This window comes from Lepus europaeus, chromosome 2, assembly GCF_033115175.1.
Source record: "Lepus europaeus isolate LE1 chromosome 2, mLepTim1.pri, whole genome shotgun sequence".
Classification (NCBI taxonomy): Eukaryota; Metazoa; Chordata; class Mammalia; order Lagomorpha; family Leporidae; genus Lepus; species Lepus europaeus.
This window is the reverse complement of record NC_084828.1, coordinates 65,100,422-65,116,416: the sequence shown is the minus strand read 5'-3', so window position 1 is coordinate 65,116,416 and position 15,995 is coordinate 65,100,422. Positions and strand designations below refer to the sequence as shown.

Here is a 15,995-nt window from a genome sequence, read left to right as displayed (position 1 = left end):
ATCGCCTTTATTATCTGTTTCAAAATATTTGATTGTCACCAGTCATAGTTATCCTACATGCTATAGAATATTAGATGTGATTCTTGCTGTGCAGCTGTACTTCTGTACCCATGAACCATCCTTTCTCCATCTTTCCCTCTCACACCCTTCTCAGGCTCTGGCGACCAGTATTTTTTTGTGTCTTTGAGATTAACTTTTGCTTCCATATATGTAAGTGAGAACATGCAGACATTGTCTTTCTGTGCCAGCTTATTTCAATGCACATAACATCCTCAGTTCCACCTGTCTCAGCTTCAATGACGGAATTTCGGTCTTTTGAAAGGTTAAATATTCCACTGTGTATAAAATCACATTTTAAAATTTAATTTATTTTTTAGTTTACGAGATAGACAGAGAGGGAGGGAAAGAAACAGAAAGACACAGAGAGCTCCCATCCACTGGTTTACTCCCTAAATGTCTACAGTGGCCAGGGTTGGTCCCAGCCAAAACCGGGAGCCAGGAACTCAATTCAGGTCTCACATGGGCGGCAGGAACCCAGCTACTGAAGTCAGCACTGCTGTCTCCCAGGTGAGCATTAGCAGAAAGCTGAAGTCAGGAGCTAAAGCTGGCTATCAAACCCCAGGCACTCTGAGGTGGGGTGTGGGCATCTTAACTGGAGTCGCAACCGCTAGGTTAATTGCCCATCTTGATCAATATTTTTAAGCCAAAATTTTCCTCCTAAGAACTTTCTTAGTTGTATGCATAAACTTAAATTGTACATTTTTCATTAATTTTGCTAAGTTTTCAGTTATTATTTATTCAAAACATTTATCTCCAATAGTTAATCTTTTCTTCTCTTCCAAGGCTCTTGTTAAGTATTATAACCTTTCTTCTTTCCTTGCTCTCACTTATTATATTTGAATTTCATTCTGGAAGATCAGGAATGAATGGCCGCTTATGAAGGGTCCAGAACAGGAAGTGTTAGATTCTTCCCTCACTCTGTCAGACCATGTAAATTCCAGAATCAATCTATGCTACCGTGAAAGGCAGTTAACTTTGCTCCTCAGCAAGCTGGCAGGATTCCTACCACCTCCATGATCACTCAAAGGAAAGGAAAAGCCAGGACATGCCAATACTACCTCAGCCACAGCCATAGTCGCTAAATTGTTTTGCCCTTCTTTTCCATTAAGTTCTATCTACTCCTTTAAAGTAAAGGGCTTCCCTTTTTGGACTTTCTCCAAACTCCTCTATTTCATACCTATTTTAAAATCTAGCTGTCTGCAATTTCTCATTTTTGTCCTCAGCACTGTGGGAGTAGGAGAGGAGCACAGATAAGGAAGATGTTATGGTCTCAAGTGGACACTTCATCTCACCCTTTACACTTTTATTGCATACAGTTAGAATTCTGCAAGCTCGAGACTATATGTGTTTATGGCCTGCAATATATTTGTGAAATTAAAATGAGACTATCCTGAACTCAGGCTATTGATGGATGGCTGGTGGCACAGTTGTCCAATAGTTAATCTATTTTAGAGGGAGTCCACATGGGCAGGGAGAGAACAGAAAGATCAAATGTCACTTGAAAACCTTCCTGCTGGGTTGCTTAGTTGGGCTTTCTGCTATACAGAATCAGGGCAAGGTGTTATGATATCTGTCTCCTTAAATGTCACTAATGAATGGTCTTCTAGCATAAACATTCCTTGCCTAAAGCCTGTGGCCTGAAGACCAGCACAGAATTAAAAAACATGGTATCATCAGTCTTTGAAATAATCAAGAAGGAATCTAATCCAATAACCCAAAGAAAGCCAATTCTGGCTCTGTGTTATTTATTGTGTAGTATTTCAGTCTATCATTCTTCATTAAAAGTTCTCTTCATTTCATTTTACCCCCTGTGGTAGAGCACAAAATACCCTATCTTTCTTGACCTCAAAATCAATGTATATCACTAAAAGCTGCTCTTGATTTGTAGTTAGAATTTTAGGCTTTCCTCTAGGCACTACAGAAACAGGAATATATTTTCAGGTTATGTAACCTAAGATGAATGAATAGAAAAGCAGATAATTTGAGAAGTGCTTGTGATCTATAAAACAGCATAATAGTGATTAGGACTCCACAGTGAAGATGGTTGGCCAAGTGACATAGTTCTACCCAAAGAGATTCTTTTTATGGATCTGAAAAGCTACTGAAATAAAACCAATGCAGCCAGTCTTATATTTGTTCATTCAACATGTATCAAGGTTCCTTCAAGGAATGAAATCATGTTTGTTTCTGATGGAACAAATTGACTGAACCACTGCCTATGCTTGCACTGTAGTTAGGGATACTTACAATTGAAAGATAATACCAAAGACAGGACAAGTGAGGGAGACGTGCTTGATTCAAGCAAGGTAGGGACAAGAAGAAATGGGTCCATTTAAGCTTGATGCTAGGGACCAAGGTAAAAAAAGACTAAGAATGGTTTACATCTATTAGTGACTTCATGGTGCCAGGGACTTCATGGGGTAGAGTGTGTGTGTGTGTGTTGTGGCATATTGGGTAAGGCTGCCACCTTTGATGCTGCCATCCCAAATGAGTGCAAGGTTGTTTCCCGGCTGCTCCACTTCCAATCGAGCTCCCTGCTAATGGCCTTGTGAAAGCAGAAGATGACCCAGTGATCACTGACACCATAAATAAGAGTGTCAATTGTTACATCAACAACAGGGGTCACTGTGCACTTGCTCCCCATGTAGGACCTCTGTCCTTAATGAGTTGTACTATGAGAATTAACGGTAAAACTAGTCTTCAAATAGTACTTTATACTTTGTGTGTGTGGGTGCAAACTGTTGGAATCTTTACTTAGGATAGAGTAGGTCTTCTGTATATAAAGATAATAAAAAATGAATCTTAATGAAGAATGGGATGGGAGAGGGAGTAGGAGGTGGGACAGGAGTGGGGGTGGGAAGGCAGGTATGGGGGGAAGAACTGTTATAGTCCTAAAGCTGTACCTATGAAATTTATATTTATTAAATAAAATCTTTCTAAAAACAACAACAACAAAAAGATGACCCAAGTACTTGGGCCCCTGCCACCCACGTGGGGGACCTGGAAGAAGCTCCTGGCTTCTTCCTGACCCAGCCCTGGCTGTTGCAGCCCCATGGGGAGTAAACCAGCGGATGGAAGATCTGACTATTTCTGTCTCTCCATTTCTCTCTTACTTCTGCCTTTCAAATAAATAAATAAATCTTACAAAACAAAATTTGTGTAGACCTTACTGAAAAAAATAGACATGGCTGTTCTTATAGGGCTCAATATAGGGTGTAGAGTGACAAGGATGGCCAGTACTAGTCAGTGCTAGAGGGGTCTTTGTCATGCATTTAGGGAAAGACTTTCTAAATAAATTACTTTTGTACCTGATGAAGGAAAAGGGGCCATTCAAAAAACTGAGGCTTGGAGAGATTCATAATTTGCCTGAGAAAATTGGACTTTGAAGATCCAGAATTCAAATCAAGTTGGCCTGACTCTTAAGAGTGGTTATTTCTGGGGCCGGCATTGTGGCACAGCACAGTAAGCCGCCCCTGTGATGCCGGCATCCCATGTGACTACTAGTTTGAGTCACAGCTGTTCAACTTCAGCTCTAGCTCTCTTCTAATGAGCCTGGAAAGGCAGCAGAAGATGGCCCAAGTTCTTGGGACCCTTCCACATGGGAGACCTGGATGAAAATCCTGGCTCCTGGTTCCTGGCTTTGGTGTATGCCTTACTGTTGTGGCCATTTGGGGAATGAAGCAGTGGATGGGAGATCTGTTTCTCTCTTTCTAGCACTACCTTTTGAATAAATAAATCTTTTATAAAGTCATACTTTCCAGTTAATTATTGAACAGTTCCCTAGAAAATAAGCTTACTGAGGGCATAGATTATATTTTTATTGCTTCATCTTTAAATCTAAGTCATATAGGAGATTAATTACCTATTATTGAATGCTTGCCTTTGAAATAATTAGCTCTTTATGAAGGAAAGAGCACAATATTAGCACACTAAAGTAGTCATGTTCCACAAGGAGTAAGAGGCTTGCTTTCACATTTTCGACAAACACGCGAAAGTTTGGGTTAGATACCAAAATGTTGCATTCGGTTCACTGCAACTTCCCTGTTCTATTAGTTAAACTTTGGGACATTGAAATAGGCTAGGACAGGGGCCGGCGCTGTGGCGCAGCAGGTTAACACCCTGGCCTGAAGCGCTGGCATCCCACATGGGTGCCAGTTCGAGACTTGGCTGCTCCACTTCCGATCCAGCTCTCTGCTGTGGCGTGGGATAGCAGTAGAAGATGTCCCAGGTCTTTGGGCCCCTGGGTCACCCACGTGGACACCCAGAAGAAAGCTCCTAGCTCCGGATCGACGCAGCTCTGGCCGTTGCCGCCAACTGGGGAGTGAACCATCAGATGGAAGACCTCTCTCTCTTTCTCTGCCTCTCCTCTCTCTGTGTAACTCTGACTTTCAAGTAAATAAATTAATCTTTTTTTTTTAAAAAGGAGATATTTTTTTTAAAAAAAAGAAATAGGCTAGGACATATAATTGGATGGAAAGTATCTACTCTATTCATTTACCTCCCATCCTACAAAATGAAAAAAAAAGTTTATGTTAGAAAGCAAATAAAAAGATTAAGGTATGGGTGAAAGAAAATTAGGGATAAATATTCCCATCATTATTATTATATTTGGAAAGACTATATCACAAAAATAACAGTAAAATTAAACATTTAAGAGAGGACATTTTGGCATGGTGGGTTAAGCCATCATTTGAAATACCTATATTCTTTATCAAAGGGCCAGTTTCAGTCCCAGCAGCTCTGCTTCTGATATAACTCTCTGTTAATGTGCCTGGGAAAGAATGGTGGGTCGAGTGTTTGAGACTCTACAACCCACATGGGAGACGCAGATGGAATATCTGGCCCCTGGCTTTAGCCTGTCCCAATCTTGGCTATTGAAGTCATTTGGGGAGTGAACTAACATATTGAAGATCTCTTTATCCCTCTCTTGTCACTCTGCCTTTCAAATAAATAAATAAGTCTTTAAAAAATAAACATTGAAATAAATCAAATAAAATTTAAAGATGATAACATTCTTCATAGTGTACTGTTTGAGGGCTAGGAGTGTGTACGTGTGTGTATGTTTGGTAATTCAAAATTTGTAAGTTGTAGAAAAGGACCAGTGTCTCTCTTCATATGGAAGTTTTTTTTTTTTTAATTTAATTAATTTATTTATTTATTTTGACAGGCAGAGTGGATAGTGAGAGAGAGAGACAGAGAGAAAGGTCTTCCTTTGCCGTTGGTTCACCCTCTAATGGCCGCCGCGGCCAGTGCGCTGTGGCCAGCGCACCGCGCTGATCCAATGGCAGGAGCCAGGTACTTATCCTGGTCTCCTATGGGGTGCAGGGCCCAAGGACTTGGGCCATCCTCCACTGCACTCCCGGGCCATAGCAGAGAGCTGGCCTGGAAGAGGGGCAACTGGGCTAGAATCCGGCGCCCCAACTGGTGCTAGAACCCGGTGTGCCAGCGCCGCAAGACGGAGGATTAGCCTGTTGAGCCACGGTGCCAGCCATCTTCATATGGAAGTTTAAGGTGTTTTGTGTGTCCCTGCAAACTATTATATGAAAATTCAGGCGAATATTTCTAGCCTTTCATTCTTACAAAAATACAGCAATAAATAACTTTCTGCATATGTTATTTGATGCTCCGATGAGTCTATTTTAATGATTAAATTCTTAGAAATGAAACTGCTAAGCAAATGGTACTAGTCATTGAGAAAATGTTGCTAAATTGCCTTTAATAAACATGTGTCAATTATACTCTATTCATCCCACAGTGTGTAAGAAGGCCTGTTTCTTCACACTTTAAAACAGCATAAAATCAAATTTTAAGCATTACCAACTTGGTCATTTACAATGGTAAACTGTATAGTTTTTTTAAACATAAACTTTATTTTAACTACAATTTTACAAATTACATTTAGTTGGGCTCCTCATGACTGTGATAGTATGTTGGCTTTCCTTGCTTTGAATGATCTTGACAATTTTGAGGTATACCATTAGGACAGGTATAATGTATCTATTTCAAGAGTGATAGGAGCAAGTTCTTTTGGGAGTCCCATGTAGATGCAGGGACCCAAACACTTGGGCCATCTTCTGCTGTTTTTCCCAGGCCATTAGCAGAGAGTTGGATCAGAAGTGAAACAGCAGGGACACAAACCGACACCCATGTGGGATGCTTGTGTCTCAGGAGGTGGCTTTACTTGCTATGCCACAACGCCAGCTCCAAGAGAACTCTTCATGAAAGCAACATGTAGCATTGTCATTTCCCATCTTCACCCCACCTCTTGCTGCAATTCTTCAGTTGGTGGCCAGTGTTCTTACACAGTGGAACTTTACAGTTCCGTCAGGGCTGGTCTTCCTCTCTGAAGTCTCCAACGTCTCACCCTGTTTGAGCCTTGATGTCTATCCTCAGCACAGTTTGATGTCTTTTCATGCCCTCGTACTTACCACTTTACTTCCAGTGACAGAATACTCTTCCTAACTCTTTTGCCTAGTTAAAAGTTACTTGTACTTCAGGTCTTAAATAAAACGTTATTTTCCTGGTGAATGGTTCACAGTCTACCATTTTTCTTTTTTTTACAATTCTTTTTTATCCATTTATTTATTTAATTTGAAAGGCAGAGTTACAGAAAGAGAGTGAAACAGAGAGAGAGAGAGATTTCCCATGTGCTGTTTCATTCCCCAGGTGGCCACATCAGCCAGGGCTGGGCCAGCTGCAGCCAGGAGCTGGGTGCTTCATCCAGGTCTCCCACACGGTTGGCAGGAGCCCAAGCACTTGGGCTATCCTTTGCTGCCTTCCCAGGCACATTAGCAGAGAGTTGGAATGAAAGTGGAGGAGCCTTAACACAAACAGGTGGCCTGTATGATGCCAGTGTCATGCCAGTGTCATACAGAGGGAGAGGGAGTGTCAGAGCTTCAGGCAGTGGCTTAACCCACTGTGACACAATACAGGTCCCTGCCATTTTTCTTAATCCTTCTTAAACTTACTTACATCTACCAGGATGGTCAAGAGGGCTAGAAAAGCTTATTTTTAAAAATTTTAAATCTTATCTACATGAAAAGCACAGAGAGAAAGAGAGAGAGGGGTGGGAGATATATCTTTCATTCACTGGTTTGCTCCCTAAATTCCTACAACAGTTGGGACTGGGCCCAGCCAAAGCCAAAACACTGGTACTCAAGTCTTGTCTCCCATGTGAGTGGCAGAGACCTGACTACATGTCCATCACTGCTGCTTCCCAGCCTGTACGTTAGCAGGAATCTGGGATCAGGAGCACAGCCAAGACTCAAAGCCAGACTCTCCAATATGGGATGTGAGCTTCCCAGGTGGCATCTTAACTGCACTGTCAAATGTTGGCATAGATTATTTTTAGCTATGCAGAAGTAGACAAAGTGCTTGATTAAGTTATTATCACTTAAGGTGGCTACTTAATTTATGTGTAAAATGAGTAACTGACGGCCAGCTCTGTGGCTTAACAGGCTAATCCTCCGCCTTGCAGCGCCGGCACACTGGGTTCTAGTCCCGGTTGGGGCACTGGATTCTATCCCGGTTGCCCCTCTTCCAGGCCAGCTCTCTGCTATGGCCCGGGAAGGCAGTGGAGGATGGCCCAAGTCCTTGGGCCCTGCACCCGCATGGGAGACCAGGAGAAGCTCCTGGCTCCTGACTTCAGATCAGCGCGATGCACCGGCCGCAGCAGCCATTGGAGGGTGGACCAACGGCAAAAAGGAAGACCTTTCTCTCTGTCTCTCTCTCTCACTAGCTACTCTGCCTGTCCAAAAAAAAAAAAAAAAAAGAGTAACTGACATGATTGGATGATTGGAAGTTTTTCAGTGCTCATCCCGAGAGAAATTATTCCAGGAAAAGGTTTTTTTCTTATTTATTTTTTGTTATCTTAAATTCAATACTTTATTAAGATCTAGAATATTAAGATTATTAAGAGTACTAGTTGCTTTTGCTGCTATAATGAGTTACCAGAAACTTAGTTGGTGCAGACAAATCTATTATCTTACAGTTCTAGAGGACAAAAGTCCCAAAATCATGTGTTGGCCAGGCTGCATTCCTTCTTGAAACTCTAGGGGAGAACTGTTCCTAAACCTTTCTCACTTCACTCCAATCTCTGTTTCTGTTGTCACATCTTTTTTTTTTTTTTTTTAAACTTTTTGACAGGCAGAGTGGCTAGTGAGAGAGAGAGGCAGAGAGAAAGGTCTTCCTTTTGCCATTGGTTCACCCTCCAATGGCCGCCGCGGCTGGCACGCTGTGGCCGGCGCACCGCGCTGTTCCGAAGGCAGGAGCCAGTTGCTTCTCCTGGTCTCCCATGGGGTGCAGGGCCCAAGTACTTGGGCCATCCTCCACTGCACTCCTGGGCCACAGCAGAGAGCTGGCCTGGAAGAGGGGCAACCGGGACAGAATCCGGCGCCCCAACCTGGACTAGAACCCGGTGTACCGGCGCCACTAGGCGGAGGATTAGCCTGTTGAGCCACGGCGCCGGCCTGTTGTCACATCTTTTGCGACTGAAATCCTCCTTCCCGTCTCTTGTAAGGACTCTGGGATTACATGAGGTCCACTAAATTAATCTAGGATAGCTTTCCTCTCTCAAGGTCCTCAGTGTGATCTTGTCTGAAGTCTTTCATGCACATGTTGAGTATCAGTCCCAGGTTCCGTGATTGGGACATAGGACATCTGTGGGTGGGTGACTATTACTCCATCATACTAAGATAAAATCGTTGTCTCCAGTTGTTCATACTGTTAGCCAAAGGAGCTATGAGAATCCACAAAAAGTGCCTAACTGAGCTTTAAGTTCCAGACTAAGGAAGAAACTCCACCAAAGGGAAGGTCCGGAAACCTAGTAGTATTTAGGATAGACATATAAATTCAGGGTGTTTTGATCCAGGGAACACTGTATCTGAAGCATGAAAATGAGAGAAACTTCTCTTAATCCAGGCTTCCTATTCTATACCACTCTTTTATTTTTTAAAAAGATTTATGTATTTATTTGGAAGAAAGAGTTACAGAGAGAGTGAGAGGGAGAGACAGAGAGACCTCTTCCATCTATTGGTTCATTCCTCAAATGGCCATGGCAGCCAGAGTTGGGACCGGCTGAAGCCAGGAACCAGGAGCTTCTTCTGGGTTTCCCACGTGGGTGGCAGGGATCCAAGCACTTCGCCATCTTCCTCTGCCTTCCCAGACACAATAGCAGGAGCTGGATCTGAAATGGAGAGGCCAGGACTCTAACTGCCTCCCATATGGGATGCCAGTGCTGCAGGTGGTGGTTTACCTGCTACACCACAGCACCTGCCCCATCACTCTGTTGATGAGTCCTTTCCTATATCTTCATCAACCTGTTAGGGACTGAATGTGTCCTGCCCCTCAGGTTGATGTATTGAAATCTAATCTTCAGAGTATTTCCCGGCCCCTTCAACACAAATGTGATCAACCTGTAAATTCTGTCTCAAAACCTGTAAAGTGAACCTCCTCACAGGAAGAAATGGCATGTAGATGAATCATCAGTTGTTATTCTTTCCTACTTAAAAAACAAGGAAACTAATGACATTGCTGGAGGAGGCTGTCTCATGTGAAAAGAACATTTTAAAGTTCATAAGGCTCAAGGGCCAGAATTTGGCTTTTTCATGAAAAACTGAGTCTTGATGTTGATTCTTTTTTTCTCTCTTCCTTTCTCTCTTTCTTCCTTCCTTTTTCTCTTCCTTCCCTCCTTCCTTCCTTCCTCGCTCTCTCTCTCTCTTTCTCTCTTTTTCTTTCTTTCTTTTCTTTTCTTTCTTTCTTTCTTTTTTCTTTCTTTCTAAGGATTTATTTATTTACTTGAGAGGCATAGTTATAGACAGAGGAGAGACAGGGAGAGGTCTTCCATCCACTGGTTCACTCCCCAGATGGCTGCAATGGCCAGAGCTGCACCAATCTGAAGCCAGGAGCTGGGAGCTTCTTCCAGTCTCCCACACAGGTGCAAGGCCATCTTTTACGTTTTCCCGGCCCAAAGCAGGAGTCGATCAGAAGTGGGGCATCTGGGACTCGAACTGGCACTCATACAGGATGCCAGCACTACAGGCAGATGATTAATCTACTACACCACAGTGCCTGCTCCTTGAAGTTGAATCTTGAACACATATCTATTTCAAGAGTTATAGGAGCAAATTTGAGGCAGAAAGAGTTTAGTACAATGTAGGAATCTAAGAGGAACCACATTTTCATAAATCAACTTGAGATGAAGACTTTGCTGGGATCTATAGAGAATGTGGTTTTGTAAATTTCACTCAGACTTTCAGATATTGTTGAGGAGCTGGCAGCGAGCTACTCGTCCTTATTGCCCCTCATTATCCTGGAAAAGAAAGGAAGACTTGTGGCTTAGGGGAGTTTTATGCAATATTATCTTTGAATTATAAAAGCAATATACAAGAAGAAGTGAATGTTAAATCACGTTACCATGGAATGTAACAAGAATGAGATAATTCTACTTATATGAAAACTATCTGGCACATATTAAATGAAAGAGAAACTTTTAAAATATCTACAAAATTTACTAGTTATACTTTCTTTTATTAAAAACAGATTTAATTATTTGTAAATCAGAATGATAGGGAGAGAAGAGAGAGAGACAGACAGACAGAGAGAAAAATCTATGTGCTGGTTGACTTCCCAAATGCTCACAATAGCTGGGACTAGGTTAGGCTGAATCCAGGAGCCAGAATCTCCATCTGGGCCTCCCACATGGGTGGCAGAGCTTCAAGTATTTGTCATTATCTGCTGCTTCCCAGGCACATTATCAGGGAGCTGGATCACAAGCAGAATAACTAGGACTCTAACCAGCACTCTTATATGAGATGTGGGCATTGAAAACAATTGCTTAACTTGCTTCTCCACAAAACCTGCGCCTACTTAGCTATTCTTTCTCAATGAATCCAGGAGCTAGGAGCTTCTTCCAGGTCTCCCATTCAGGTGCAGGGGCCCAAGGACTTGGGCCATCTATTAATGCTTTTCTAGGCCATAGCAGAGAGCTAGATCAGAAGTGAAGCAGCTAGGACTCAAACCAGCACCAATATGGGATACTGGTGGTGCAGGCTAGGGCTTTAACCCACTGCGCCACAGTGTCGTCCCCCTCTCAGTTAGCTATTGATGCCTAATAAACCACCCCCCAAAACATAATCATTTAAAAACAATCCCTGGGTGGTTCTCTTGATCTAGGCTGTGTAGGCTGGGACTGAGTGATCCAGGTTGCTATCACTCACATGCTGGTGATGAGAGGATAGGGAAACGAGAAGGAAGCTCACTTATTAATATGGAGCATGGCTTCATGTCAGCAAGGCAATGGCTGCCTTAGCCCAACTCTTTCTAATGGTGTCCAAAGGCTTCCCTGCACCATGCAAGGCAAGTCTCGAGGTACATGCATTTTTCAACCTTCTGCTTAAGACACATTTGCCAGTTGGTCAAAGCCAGAGAAACAAGGAAGCACGGAGTCAGAAAAAGAGGGAGCTAACCACTGGAGGGATGTAGCATGAACAAATTAGGGTCACTATCAGTATAATTTACTACATAGAACTTGATGCATTAATACCTAGTACGGTGTTTAAAAATTTCCATCTCAAGGCAGGCATTTTGGCACAGCAGGTTAAGCCACCAGTTGGGACACCTGCTTTCCATATTGAAGTGCCTGAATTTGAGTTTTGATCTAGCTTCCTGTTCATGAACCTGGGAGGCAGCAGGTAATTGTTCAAGTTCATGAGTCCCTGCTACCCACATAGGAAACCCCAGTGGAGTGCTTAGCTCTTGGTTTTGGCCTGACCTGGTCCTGGCTGTTGCAGGCAGTTGAGGAGATATTTCTGTCTCTCTGTCTGTCCCTCTTTGTCACTCTGCCTTTCAGATAAATAAAACAATCAAACTTAACAAAAAGTCTGTTTCTTTGCTTTCATTAACTTCAGGGATTTATTTCTTTTGGAGAAAATGAATTATTGTGAACTGTAATTCTTTTATTTAAAATGATACTGTTTTGAACCTAGGAAAAAAGTGAATGCTACTGTTCTCAGAAGTCAGAGGGTGTTTGTTTTAGCAAGGGACCAATCTGAAAGTGAGAATAGGTACAACAAATATACTTCATTCATCTTTATTTTTATGTTTGAATAAGAATTCATTCACGCAGTTCAAAATTCATGTTACCAGCAGATGAGAAGCTTTCTACGTCTGTCTCCAATCCACACGGTCCCCTCTTCAGAAATGTTTTATGCAACTGTAGCAAGCATTTGTATGCATTTCCCTTCAAATTTGATTTAGAACCCTCAGGAAATCAGGATAAAAAAAGTAAAGTGCCCTTGATCTATCTTCCGAGAAATGTTGTCTATTAATTATCAGGTAACTGAAAATGAAGCTTTGTCCTGCCTCTCATGTGAGTTTGATATCAGAGTTGTGTTAATCACCTGTAATATTAAACATGCACTAGTCAAGGAATGACTAACAATTCAAAACACACTAACCCTCTCCTATGTATTGTGTATTGTGTGGTGGCAGATTAATGATTACATGGCCAATATTATACTTGTCCAACATTACTTGAAAGTGAGTTTTACACTTTTATTTATTGATTTTTAAAAAAGATTTATTTATTTTTTTGACAGGTGGGGTTACACACACACACACACACAGAGAGAGAGAGAGAGAGAGAGAGATATCTTCCATTCACTGCTTACACTCCAGATGGTTGCAATGGTGAGGGCTAGCCTGGACTGAAGTCAGAGAAACTCAATTCAGATCTCCCACACGTGTAGCAGGTGCCAGGGACCTGAGCCTACTTCCCCTGCTTTCCCAGGCACATTAGCAGGGAGTTGGATTGCAAGTGGAGCAGCAGGGACTTGGACTGTGTCCATATGGGGATGCTGGCATTGCACATGGTGGCTTTACCCATTGTGTCACAACACCAGCCCCTTATTCTCAGTAGTTCTGAGAAGAACGTGTGAAAAAGAAAGAAATTACACTCATACAAAGCAGAAGTTTTAGAAGGTTATAAAGGACTGATAGCAGGAACTGAGATAGTACATTGTCTCATAACTCCAGTGGCAATTTCCTCCCGGATGTCCTGACCGTCATGTAAAATAATCTTGAGCTTTGTTTCCTCATTGAACTCTCCTGCATGAGAGCTGTGTCTCCTCTTGCCAATATCTGGGCAGGGACCACAAAGCCCTCATCCAAGGGAGTGACCAGGAACTGACTTCTACCCAGGACCCACCCACGACTGCCCACTTTGCAGCTTAACTAGTTATTAAGGTATCCTGATAAAATGAGAGCTCTGCCAAACCAGAACAGCCTCGTTTGTAGCCACACGCAGAGAGCACAAAGGTATGCCACTCTCAGATGGCAGTCATGAATGCCATTCCTTATGTCGTTGGCTACATCACTAGTCAACCTTCCCTCATACTTTGTGGACGAAAGCCCCAAATCAGGAAGAAAGGGTGCCGTGTTTCCTCGCAACTGACCCATTCCTTCCTTTGAAAGTATCTCAGTGAAGTTTTGCTTTACAATCCTTACTTCTGCCTCTCTGAAGTATAATTCATTACCTTTTTGGTGAAAAGGATGGAGCCAGCTGCCGCGTTTGACAGTAATTTCCTCCAAAATGTCCTGACTACAAATGAATAATTTTGAGCCCTTTTCCTCATTGAACTCCCCTGATTGAAAGCTCTACCTCCTCCTGCCAATATCTTAATAGGAAGTTCATGTCTGTTCGCAGTATGACACTAATTTTTTTCAGAGTTCTCACAGCAGGGGTGAGTATTTATTCTAGCTTTCAAAGGACTGGTTAAGATTCTATGTTTTTTTTTTTTTTTTTAAGATTTATTTTATTTATTTGAAAGAGTTACAGAGAGAGACAGAGAGAGAGAGAGAGGTCCTCCATCTGCTGGTTCACTACCCAGATGGCTGCAAAGGCCAGAACTGTGCTGATCCAAAGCCAGGAGCCAAGAGCTTCCTCCGGGTCTCCCACATGGGTGCAGGGGCCCAAGCACTTGGGCCATCCTCCACTGGTATCCCAGGCTACAGTGGAGAGCTGGATTGGAAGTGGAGCAGAGAGCTGTATCGGAAGTGGAGCAGCCGGGACTAAAACCAGCCCCCAAATGGGATGCCGGCACCTCAGGCCAGGGCTTTAACCCACTGTGCCACAGTGCTGGCCCCAAGATTCCATGTTCTATAACAGAGTGCGTGGCTTCAGTTCCACACTCTGGCTCCTGACTCCAGTGTCCTGATAATGCAAACCCTGCAAGGCAGTGGTGATGGCTGCCTAACTGGGTCCCTGTCACCTGTGTGTGAGATCTGGATTGTGTTCCCAGCTCCCAGCTCCCAACTTTGGCTGGCCTAGTCCAGGCTGGGGCCAGCATCTGGGGACTGAACTAGCAGATGTGTGCTAGCATGCACGTGCACTCTCTCTGCTTCTCAATACATTTTTTAAAAATTAAAAAAATTCTTAGAACCTCTGCTCCTGCTCACTGTCACTGGAGAAGTCCTAAGCCTTAGTTCTAGTCATTCTTCCCAGTTTCCTCTATCCACGCCACTCACCTATCCTTGCCCCAGTCCCTCTAATAAAAAGACCAAACAGTAATATCCTCCAACCAGAAGAGTTGACAGATCTCTCTCTCATTTTCTAGATTCTTACTGTACAACAAATATAAGCAATTCTCTGTATCCAAGGAGTCTACATCTGCAGACTTAAGAGACATTTAAACAATTTTTATTCTTTTCTTTTATTTGAAAGGCAGAGAGAGGCAGAGGAAGGGAGAGAAATCTTCTACCTGCTGGTCCTCTCCCCAAATGCCCACAACAGCCAGGGCTTGGCCAGGACAAAGCCAGATCTCCATGTAGATCTGTCAAGTGGGTAGCAGGAACCCAGGTGGTTGAGGCATCATCTACTGCTTCTCAGAGTGCACATTAGTAGGAAACCAGACTGGAAACAGAGGAGCTGGGACCTGGACCACCCATATTGATATGGGAAACAGGTGTCCTAATTGGTATCTTCATCATTGCACCAAATGCTCAAACAACATCTGCAGATGTTCTGTTGAAAATACTAAAAAATAAAAAAAATGCCTGTAATGAATATGTGCAGACGTTTTCTTGTTGTTTTATTTCTTGTCAATACAGTGTAATAACTTTGTATAGCATCTATATTCTATTGGGAATTATAAGTAATCAGAGATGATTCAAAGGAGAGAGGAGGATGTGCATAGGTTAAATGTACTTATTAGGCCATTTTATTTAAAAGAAATGAGTGTCTGCTGAGTTTGGTATCCTTGGTGGGTTGGGTAGAGGGGCCTGGAACCAGTCCCCTGTGGATACCAAGAGATAACTGTACTGCCTTTTGTTGTATTTAACTTTACATTAGAATACCATTTGGGGGGGGGGGCAGGCATTTGGCCTAGCAGTTTAAACACCAGTTATGAGGCCTGGTAATGATGCCTAATCCCTGCTAATATAGATCCTGGTAGGCAGTAGGTGATATAATTCAAGTGACTGGGTTTCTGCCATCCACAGGGGACACCCCAATTGCAGACCAAGCTGCCAAGCTCCTGGCTTCCACCTAGCCCAGTCTTGGCCATTGCTGGCACTTGGAGAGTGAACTAGTAGATGGATATTCTCTCTGTGTCTGTCTGTCTCCTTGCTTCTCAAATAAATTAATTTTTTAAAAAAGAAGTACTATTCATCTTTTCAGTAGGAGTATTTCCTCACTGCAGTGATTATACTGTTAGATTTCTTAGTATCCAACCAAGATGTTAATACATATAATTCATGTTCCTCAGAAAATTCTACAAAGAGAGTTGATGGGTGCAATTACCCCTTCACTGATAATTTTGATAGTGCATCTAAGGAATTAGGGCTTTCTTATCCCAAAACCTCATGGGTCTATAATTCCTTCAGCCATTTCCACATCGATTATTTTTTCTCTAAGTGATAATTCCACTGTAAATAATTAT

At 42.7% G+C, this 15,995-nt stretch overlaps 1 protein-coding gene and 2 non-coding genes across 3 annotated transcripts in view; all 3 read left to right on the top strand.

The window, feature by feature from the left end:
• Window positions 1-15,995, top strand: part of DPPA2 (developmental pluripotency associated 2) — a 115,210-nt gene that overhangs the window by 22,861 nt on the left and 76,354 nt on the right. The gene's annotated exons all lie outside the window — the stretch shown is intronic.
• Window positions 4,067-4,192, top strand: LOC133752930 (small nucleolar RNA SNORA36 family). The gene has a single exon (XR_009865001.1). It is a non-coding gene; the product is annotated as a small nucleolar RNA SNORA36 family (small nucleolar RNA).
• LOC133752927 (small nucleolar RNA SNORA36 family) lies at window positions 4,474-4,574 on the top strand. Its single transcript, XR_009864994.1, has one exon. It is a non-coding gene; the product is annotated as a small nucleolar RNA SNORA36 family (small nucleolar RNA).